We start from the raw sequence: 10,111 nt of genomic DNA on the forward strand, positions 1-10,111 counted from the left end.
TTAAAAGCAAGACTACAGACCGCAAGAAGCTGGATCAACGAGCTCCCAACCGTCCTACTCGGATTACGCGCCGCTATGCGAAGTGACACCGGCGTAAGCGCCGCTCAGCTTACTTACGGTTGCAACATACGCTTACCCGGTGATTTCTTATCAACGACCCGCAATGACGTCATCATGGACTCTGGCTACATCGATCAGCTGCGCGACGCAATACGTAACCTGCAACCAATGCCGAGTCAACCACACAGCAACACAAAACCCATATTCGTTCACCGCGACCTGCAATCATGTGAATACGTATTCGTACGCATAGACGCCGTAAAGAAGCCATTACAAGCACCTTACGACGGACCCTATCGCGTGCTGAAACGAGACAGCAAGATATTCACGCTGCAGTTACCTAACCGTGAAATGAATATCTCTATCGACAGACTCAAACCTGCCTACACTATCACCGAGCAAGATGTGCCTACTGATACAACAACGAGTACCTGCAACAAGCAAAACACATCAAGTGCGAGCGAACTACATGAACCATCAAATAGCCTGAAACATCAAAATGACAACAACCTGAAACAACAAGACACTGGGAACACCTCAATACCTACAAGAACAACTCGCCGAGGCCGCGTTATACGCCTGCCGGTACGCTTCGCTAGAGGGGGAATCCTGTAGGTGATTAGTACGTGTCGTCATGAAACAATAATTTGTTCTGAAAAGAACAGTTAATTGCGTTACCGTTAGGACAACTTTTTGCCGCGCCTCGATTTTATTGTCTACGCACCCTTCGCATCTTGGTACCACATGTTTACCACTAGTGGCCAGGTAGGATAATTTTTGTATATAAAGCTACAGTTTTTAAAAATTAAACACATTCCACATTCCATCTTCACCTCTTCTCAACGAATTATTAGGAAGTTTTATTTTAAGCAAATAAGGATCAATCAACATAAAGTAAAACTACCCTAAAAACACAATAAAATAAGAAATAAGCGAAATCGGTCCAGCCGTTCACGCGTGGTGCCGTGACCAAGGGAAATAGGGATTAATTTATATATAGATATATATATTTCATTTACCGTAAGGACTGTTGCACAAGCAAGGTTTCAAAATATGACATTGAGAAAATGGTGGTAACCACTGGTCTTCCGGTATTCAATCCCTGCTATCTCCCCAAAACAACTGCTTATGGACAGAATACTCCAGGCACCAGTCTCTCTATTCTAGTACATATTTATTTACAGTACGGTAAATATACTTTTTACAACAAAATATTACATTACAATTTTAGTTTTTACTATTTAAATATACTGATTGGCTTTACAATGCAAAGTAAATACTCGATAGGCGCTTTTTTTTAATTGTTCAGCCCACCATCTTTCTGTTGTATTGGCGAGGGTTAGAGGACTTAGACCAAAATATGTAATAGTTGGTCTTATACTTATATTATTAATTGGAGATTTCCATCCCAGGTTAGGATTTTAATGCATGCAAAATATGTAATATGCGATGCGACGAATCATTTGCGATGATTTTTCATGCAGGCGCTTTTAATTTTATAATAATCACCAAATATGCTTTTATAGAGTATTTTAAACCCGGACGCATAATATTTTTATCATTGGGAACTAACCACACCAATAGATCTAAAGTATTAAAATATTTATACTAAATTAACTTAAAATAAAATCTTATTTAATTAAAAGTTTATAGTGGTGAGTTGTACCTTGTAAAATCTGTTCAGTGTTTATTTGTGTTTATATTTATTTTAGTACGCCGACTGACTGCAATAAAAATAGCAAACGATCAGGCACAAAGCAAATTCCCGTACCGGGAATCGAACCCGAGCCTCCTGGGTGAAAGCCAGGTATCCTAGCCACTAGACCATACGGGATATAGCTTTAGTGCTGAAATTTATATTGATATATTACCTAATACCTCGTTATTGAAACCTTAAGATAATTAAATACACATTATTTACCATTTTTTAATAATAATAAATAGAAATTAAAATAAATTTCATCCAACGTAATCCACAAACTCCATAATCCAACCATGATGCATCTTTATGAAGCTTTCATTTGTCTTATCCAAAGAAATATAATAATATCATTATACCAGCGGATCCGATACACGTTGTCCTGTTCACACGTCTAACATACAAAAAAAAATCTAATAATGTAAATCATTTCTTGACGTTCATAAGTGTACATGTTTACCTATATGAATAAAGATATTTTGATTTGATTTGACATAGATTTTTTGTCTGTTCAGCCGTTTAGGAGTTTAACTACGTACACTTTCGCAGAAGATTTATGCATATACCAGCTGTTTATTTGCAGCAGCTGTATAGATAAATAACCTGATTTGTTAATCTGAACCATCCTCGGTGCCACCTAAACGCATACAAAAAATTCATTCAAATCGGTCCAGGCGTTTAAAAGGAGCTCATTACTTATACACTTACAGTAGAAATATATTAATGTTTTTATCATCGAAGAATATCCAAAGTTAAGTAAGAAATGGAGTTAATTTTTTTATAGCATAGGGGCACGAGCCTACGTTAGGCCCGGAAAGGGTAGTCTATGGGCACCCATTTTTGTGGGTGCGCTGCCGGCCTTTTAAGGAGAATTTATTAGATGTTATCACATTGCAATCAAATAAATCAGTCAATACACAGATTGAACAATAATCGTAAGTCAATTCATCACTAAGTTAGATATAGGAACCGGGTTTACAGTATGTTCACGTTATAACGTCTTCGGAGCGGAAATTATACGATACAGCTTATCTAGTGACAGGCTCAGTCAATATTGACGAGCACAAGTTGGGGTATACGAGGTATGATAGCGTAAATGGGACATAAACTAACAAATTAGAAACATCAGTGTTCGTCATCATCTATATCTATCAATATTATTATCTGACATATCTTTATTCAAAATTGTACAGTGTCTAGGAAATTGATCAAGGAAAGAAAGTGACCTCCTTGTGACTTAAAACACCAGTGGCGGAGTTACAATTTTTCAAGGATGAGGCTGTGAAGTTTAAGCCGCCCTCGCCTCTACAATTGTCATATACTAGATTATTTAAAAAAAATAAAAAAATGTTTCCATTTTTTTATATTCTACACTAGTGTCGTACACACGTAAAAACTGAAAGTAAAGTTTAACAAAAATGGATTCTATTAGGTCCTTACATATGAAATTGGCGTTTTGTATGGGAGGAACAAAAAGTCGAATATTTTTAAATAAAATATATTTAATTAATCAAAGTATGAACCATTGTTTTCTATGCACTTGTGCCATCTCATACGTAGTTCATTGATCCCTTTACTAAAAAAAACCAGTCGGACGGGAATCAATAAAATCTGTGAAGGCGATTTGGACTGCTCCATCAGAGTTAAATTTTTTCCCTTGCAAGAAGTTGTCCAAATTTCGAAAAAAATGGTAATCTGTTGGAGCAAGGAGCAAGTACGGAGGATGTCTTAGACATTCCAATCTGTTCTGTCCAATCATTCCATTCTAGTCTGTTGTGCAGTGTGTGGTCTAGCGTTGTCGTGAAGTAGCAGTGGCGTGGAGCGATTGACCAGCCTAGGTTGTTTAGCCGCTAGCTTTTCCATCATGGTTTGCAATTGCTGACAATAGACATCAGCCGTAATAGTCTGGCCAGATTTGAGAAAACTGCAATGAACAATACCGGCACTAGTCCACCAAACGCTTACAAGTAACTTTTTTGGAGTTAATTTTCGCTTGGGGCAGGATTTGGCTGGCTGGCCAGGATCCAACCATTGCGCTGAGCGCTTCCGATTATCGTAAAGAATCCATTTTTCATCCCAGGTAATGATTCGGTTTAAAATACCTTCATTATTGTGCCGGTTCAGTAATGTAACGCAGCAGTCGACGCGCGTTTGCCGGTTTGCTGCAGTCAATTCGTGAGGTACCCACCTTTCAAGCTTTTTAATCTTCCCAATTTGCTTCAAGTGAATTAAAACAGTTTTATGACTAACACCGCAACATACTTCATTATCAACTTGGGTCTCAGGCCGTCCACGGGGCTTGTTCTGCAGGTCGAAATTTCCAGAAAGAAAACGTTGGAACCAAAAACGAACTGTGTTTTCTTTTGCAACATGACCGCCATACACACCATTCACCCTTCGAGTCGTTTCCGCAGCACTAGTGCCACGGCGGAACTCGTACTCGTAAATAGTGCGATACTTTAAGTTTTCCATTTTGTAAAATGAGTGACGCAAACAGAAAAAAAACAGAAGAAAAAAACAAATGAATGACGGTCATTGAAGCACAAATACATGAGTAAATAGCTGTACAAATTTGAATTTGGAATTCCTTACCAAAGAGGTAATTAAAGTGGCCAGTACGAATATGCCAATTTCATATGTAAGGACCTAATATTATCATAGACATGAATACAAATAATACAATTATTTCATTTTACCTTTTTACTACTAAGATTATTACAGAATTTTATTAATTGTAATAGAATGATTACTATCATTGTTATCGTTATTATATATTTTTGTTATTAAGGGCTTCGAATCAACCGTGGTGGGGACAAGAAAAAGATGGCGCGTAACCACAAAAATGTGACGATGTAATAACAATGATAGTAGTAATTCTATTACAATTAATGAAACTCTGTACTAACCTCAGTAGTAGTAAGGTAAGATGAAATAATTGTATTATTTGTATTCATGTCTATGATAGTAAAAGCCTTTTGTTGAACTTTATCTAATTTAACCAATTTCGAAAAATAACCTCATAAAGACGTTTCACTTCTTACGTGTGCAGTACACGCACACATTTTTTCTTTACAGCCCATACATGGCCAAAAACATTATAATATAATGAAGCCACATTAACAAAATCCACAGACAACGTTTCGCTATCTATTAATCCTCTCTAAGTTCATACTTTACTATTTTCCATCGGGGCACGTAGAACCCACAATTATGCCCATTCTTAAAAAGCTACATTATTTTCAAGAGCAGTGTTGGTCTAGTGGATTCAGCCTGCGACTGTCAACTCTGATGTCGTGAATTTGAATTACTGTGCTCCGATAGTTTTAGTTCATGTGCACAAGAAGCACTTGTTAGGAGCATCTATCGTAAAACTACGTATGTGTGTTAGGTAGGGTGATCTATTTTTTACTAATTATGACAAAGGTTCATATGAGGTGGTAGCCCTTCTGGATTGTTATTATTATATGTGAACAGGTATAATAAAAATAATAACCTAAACTAATATTATTAATTAATTTACATATAAAAATCGTCATTAGTGAGTATCATAAGTTTATTATATAATATAACCCAAAAACTTCCGCTTTCACGTCGTAGTGAATTTGCAAAGTGCACGGAATTTATTGCGGATTCATCAAGATCTAAAATGATTCATGAGAGAGGGTTGAGTAAATAATTGCCCGTGAGAAGCCGGGGCGGATCTTTAGTTTATTATAAAAACCGCGGTGCTAGTTATACACTAATAAGAATAAACATTTTTGCCTCTACACAACATCGCATTTTACAGGTTTCTAAACTGAAATTATTGACCATCCAAAAAAGGTAAGAAAGAAAGCAATGGAGATATTCGGAATAGAAATTTACCCGTGAAAGGGCTTTACTACGGCTGTACCTACGGAAGGAAGTTAGGATAAAAAGAAAAAAAATAGTTCTAAACTGTATATTCAACATTTTTTATTTATTGTTATAATTATATCTGTTCTAGGTGCCTTTACCAGCCTTAGCCAGAAAATATACAACGAGATGATATATTATGACTAAACAAACGAAACAAGCCGCCTTTGCCTCTACAATTGACATGTCCTAGATTATTTTTATAATCCCACAATTTCGTTTTAATTGCATGAAAAATAATTTTGGGATTTGATTTTTGAGCACAAAATTATACACAAGCCATCCAGTTCGCAGCCTCCAACCATTGCTGAAATTTCGTTCTTTTCACTCGTACAAAGTGAAAGCTCATGGTGCAGAGGTCTACTACTGGTAATATTGAAGTTTGCTACACAGAATATACAATGACAAGTTAGAGGGGAAAGTCATCGGAAAAAATTGTTGCAGACTTCTCTGCAGACTGATCTGTAAAGGATCAAAAAACCGTCATGCGGAAATCTTTTTGATTTCTACGTGCTTAAAAAGAATCGGTTACCAAATTTTCCGCCCCAGGCTTTAGTCTACTAAGTGTGCTGATAAATCCGCCACTCAATGCTAACAGGCTATTGAATTAAAATACATATATACTAAGAATACATTTCTAAGCACAAAATTCTTATTCATACGCTGACGTATCTTCTCACCTTCAATTACGGGTGCAATGTTCGGACAAAACAAATGTCCAAACAAATATGAGATTTGGAATGAATTTTATAGTGATGAAGTCTGAAGTTCGACAGACAGAATTTTAAAATATTTGGTAAATACATATTTCATCAAACGTGTTAAATTGGATTGCATTAACTTTGTTAAGAAGCTTCATGTTTCTTGATAATGAAATCACATAAATTCTGAATATTTTAAAGAAATCATCTACTAAAGTATGTGTAGCGGCGAAGACAAAGAAAAGTAAAGTCAAAGTCAAGTCATAGTCAAAAATCATTTATTCATACAGGTAACTCAATGTACACTTATGAACGTCAATAAAAAAAAGCATACTATAAATGCTTCTAATTTTACATTTACTGTCAGTTCTCAAATCAAGGGCGTAGAACGGAAGAGAAGAAATGCCAAGTTTTTTTTGTATTACACAACGTTTGTAAGGAGCTGCAACCATCACACCATGTTCCACATGACATCACCAGGAGACATGGTGAAATATGAGCACGCACTTACATCCTCGAGGGAACAACACGCAGATACATAGTCAAAAATAAGTAATATCACCGCATACACGAATTCAAGTATGACCAGTCACCACAAGTAGCACCCATTCACGAGTATCACGCATGGCCAGCCATCGGCCCCTCGCCATATTTTAGGGAGCGACACAACCCGACGCATGGACGCCGCCACAAGCAATGACTTGTAGACCGGTCTACTTGGGTATGGCAAGAGAAACCTAATGGTGTTTAGGGAATGAGTGTGCTAAGGACAGAAAATGAGAACAGAGAGGACTGTAGGTACTGGATGGCGTGAACACTAGGTATTTGACAAAACTTGTAAAATTTTGCCTAGCTAGCTCAGCTTTTGTACCATGAATAACAACTATTGATTACTAGTATTAATGTGAAAACTATTTTGTTTTTGTAATGCTTTCAGGTTTCAGACGTTCAAAAGTTCCCATTCATTCGTTCTTCTTTTGGTATTCTTGTAAGGTTATCTCATAACATTTCACTTCTTGAGACAAAACATTTGTTTATTAATAAAAATTGTTGTTTATTGATAAATTCGTTTCTCAAATTTTAAATGAGAAAATAAATATAACTTTGGTTGATAAAACAAAGGAGACTTAAAATGTTATAATTATCATGTTAAGATAGACGAGCATCTGTTAAACGAGCTACGTCTGGATATCCATATTTTCTCTCCGCACACTTTAAAGTCGATTCGTTTAGTTTTTATATAAATTATATTATTGTTTTGTTTAATTTTTATTACTTAGCTTTTATGAATAAATAAATACATTTATAAACGTCAAAACAAATTCTCTTTAATGTACTTAAATGGGACTAAAATACAAACAACGGAGGTGATGACAATGGGAACATTTTAAAATTAGGTCTTTTACTAAAAAAAACATACGATAACTTTAACAGTTTTAAAAAAAACTGTTAAAGTTATCGTATTACCTTGTAATATTTTAATTAAGTTGACGTTTGGTTTGTTAGCGTGTTTGACACGTTGAGAGAACAAGATGAGATGTAATAAATTCCGATTTCGTCAGAGCTATGAACTGTTTAAGGGCCAGATAAGGTTTATGATGATATTAAAATTTTAAACAAAGACCTTTCGTGTCTATGTCGATATTTTAATTACGACCTATTTTGGCCTTTGTTCCACATTGTTTTATTTTTGTTACAATTCAACAATTCGTTCTGTTTTCCGGTTTGAAATTATTAATTAAGTATTTTTGCGACTTATACAAATTGTTAAATAGCACATATAACAAGTATATCAAATTATAACAATAAATAAAAATTTCTTGTAACTTCCTTCTAACTTCTAACAGCCGTAGTAAAGCCCTTTCACGGTTAAATTTCTTTTCCGGAAATCTCCATTGCTATTTTTTTTCTTCAATCCCTTCCTGCTAACGCACATTTAACGGATTAATTGGTAATTAGTAGTAATTATAAGTTTATAATAATAATACATAGCTTCAATCCGTTAAAAAGGTGTTTTCTTTAAATGTGTAAATGTTAATAAAAGACTATTGTATTATCGTACTATGTCGTACTAGATTTTATAGAGCATAGTGTATATTTTGCTATCTCGCTACGGTACTACGGCTATTGAAGGGTTTTGTCACGTCAAGCTACGGCGTAGAGCTTCTTTCGGTTGCCACAAGATTCTATCTTTGCATATTTTTTTCGAAGTAGTCATATAGAAGTGTGTAGATATTTGTTTCATTATACTGAAATGTCGCGTAAACCTCAAATAGATGTTAGACAGGCACATTTATGTGACTATTTTTAAATCTCTCGAGTTATTACAATATTGTGTTGGCCTAGTGGCTTTAGCGTATGGCTCCCAACCCTGAGGTCGTAGGTTCGATCCCCGGCTGTGCTCAATGGAATTCATCATCCAACATCGTAAGGAAACCGGTTTGTCTTAGACACAAATGATCCTGAATGACCATGGTCAAACAGATACAGAAATTTGAGGCCTAGACGTAAAAAGGTTGTAGTGCCATAGATTTATTTTATTTCTATTACAATATTTTAGTAGTTTACGGGGAATCAAAGACCTCCGGAGATGCCAGACGCCCAAGCCAAAAGATAACTGCCGGCACTTTAAGAATTAATAAGCATTCTTTTTTCAAAGCCTCTAGCTCAAGTAGAATTGAAAATAAACATTGCAAGTAAATAAAAGCTAAAAATACTAGTTGAGTACCGTAATTGAAATCAGTAATTTCACAAGAATCCTTTATGAGAAGTGCCATGTTATGCCCCGAAAACATATTCGTGTTTGTCCATAAAGTACCATGTTTACGAGATATAATATACTTTATATGTTGTGAAACGTGACATCAGCTCCAGTTCGCAGCTCGCCTGAGATAATATTTGACGAAAAATATTTACGGTTTGAATTTTTTTATTTTCCGCATCATTTGAGACATACTTTAGTTATAAATATGTCTTTATAATAATAATGGATGAAGGAAAACATCGTGAGGAAACCGGCTTGCTTTAGACCCAAAAAGTCGACGGCGAGAGTCAAGCACAGTGGCCTGACCACCTACTTGCTTTAGTTTGTATAGTATCTGTTTTATGATCAAACGATGAGAACAGATGCCCAGACCTAAATAGGTTATTTGCTAGTTTTTTACAAACTAGGCCAACTCGTCTACGGCGATTTATAGTTAACGGGTAAGAAATTTCGTTTAATAAAGATACACTTAAAAGGTATTTTATAGTAGTTGAAAAAAATATATGAAATAACACGACCATTCCTAAAATAGTTTTGAAACATTTACAAAATTTAATACACGTCCTTGCAAGCATAAACAACCCATCATTTATCTATTTCCAACAATGCTAACATTTTGACAAAATTGATACCTTCTACCTTCGACAGTCGCGGTAACTAACAATGATTCTACGCTATTAAAACTAAAATTAATATTCAGCATTCGTCACAGACCATTTAACTAGAACGGCTGGCGTTGATTACTCAACTCCATTTGAAAACACTCCAATATCTCTTAGAGCAAATCTGGGAGGCACTTAGGGGCCACAAATACTTATTTTATGTCTGATCGTTTGTTGAATCGCTATTCATTTCCGGGCCGCGATGAGCTCGTTACTAAGGATTTCAACTTTTGATATCGGTTTAGATTTTTATATTCTTTTAATAATTATAATTTACTGATGAGACTCACACAGTAACACAACAGACATAGATGTTGTGTCAACTCCTATG

General features: G+C 35.4%; 1 non-coding gene across 1 annotated transcript; it reads right to left on the minus strand.

The window, feature by feature from the left end:
• Nucleotides 1-1,822: 1,822 nt before the first annotated feature.
• Nucleotides 1,823-1,894, minus strand: Trnae-uuc. Its single transcript has one exon. It is a non-coding gene; the product is annotated as a tRNA-Glu (tRNA).
• Between the last annotated feature and the right edge of the window lie 8,217 nt (nt 1,895-10,111).

The sequence above is a fragment of the Pieris brassicae genome, chromosome 7 (assembly GCF_905147105.1).
Source record: "Pieris brassicae chromosome 7, ilPieBrab1.1, whole genome shotgun sequence".
NCBI classification, from domain to species: Eukaryota; Metazoa; Arthropoda; class Insecta; order Lepidoptera; family Pieridae; genus Pieris; species Pieris brassicae.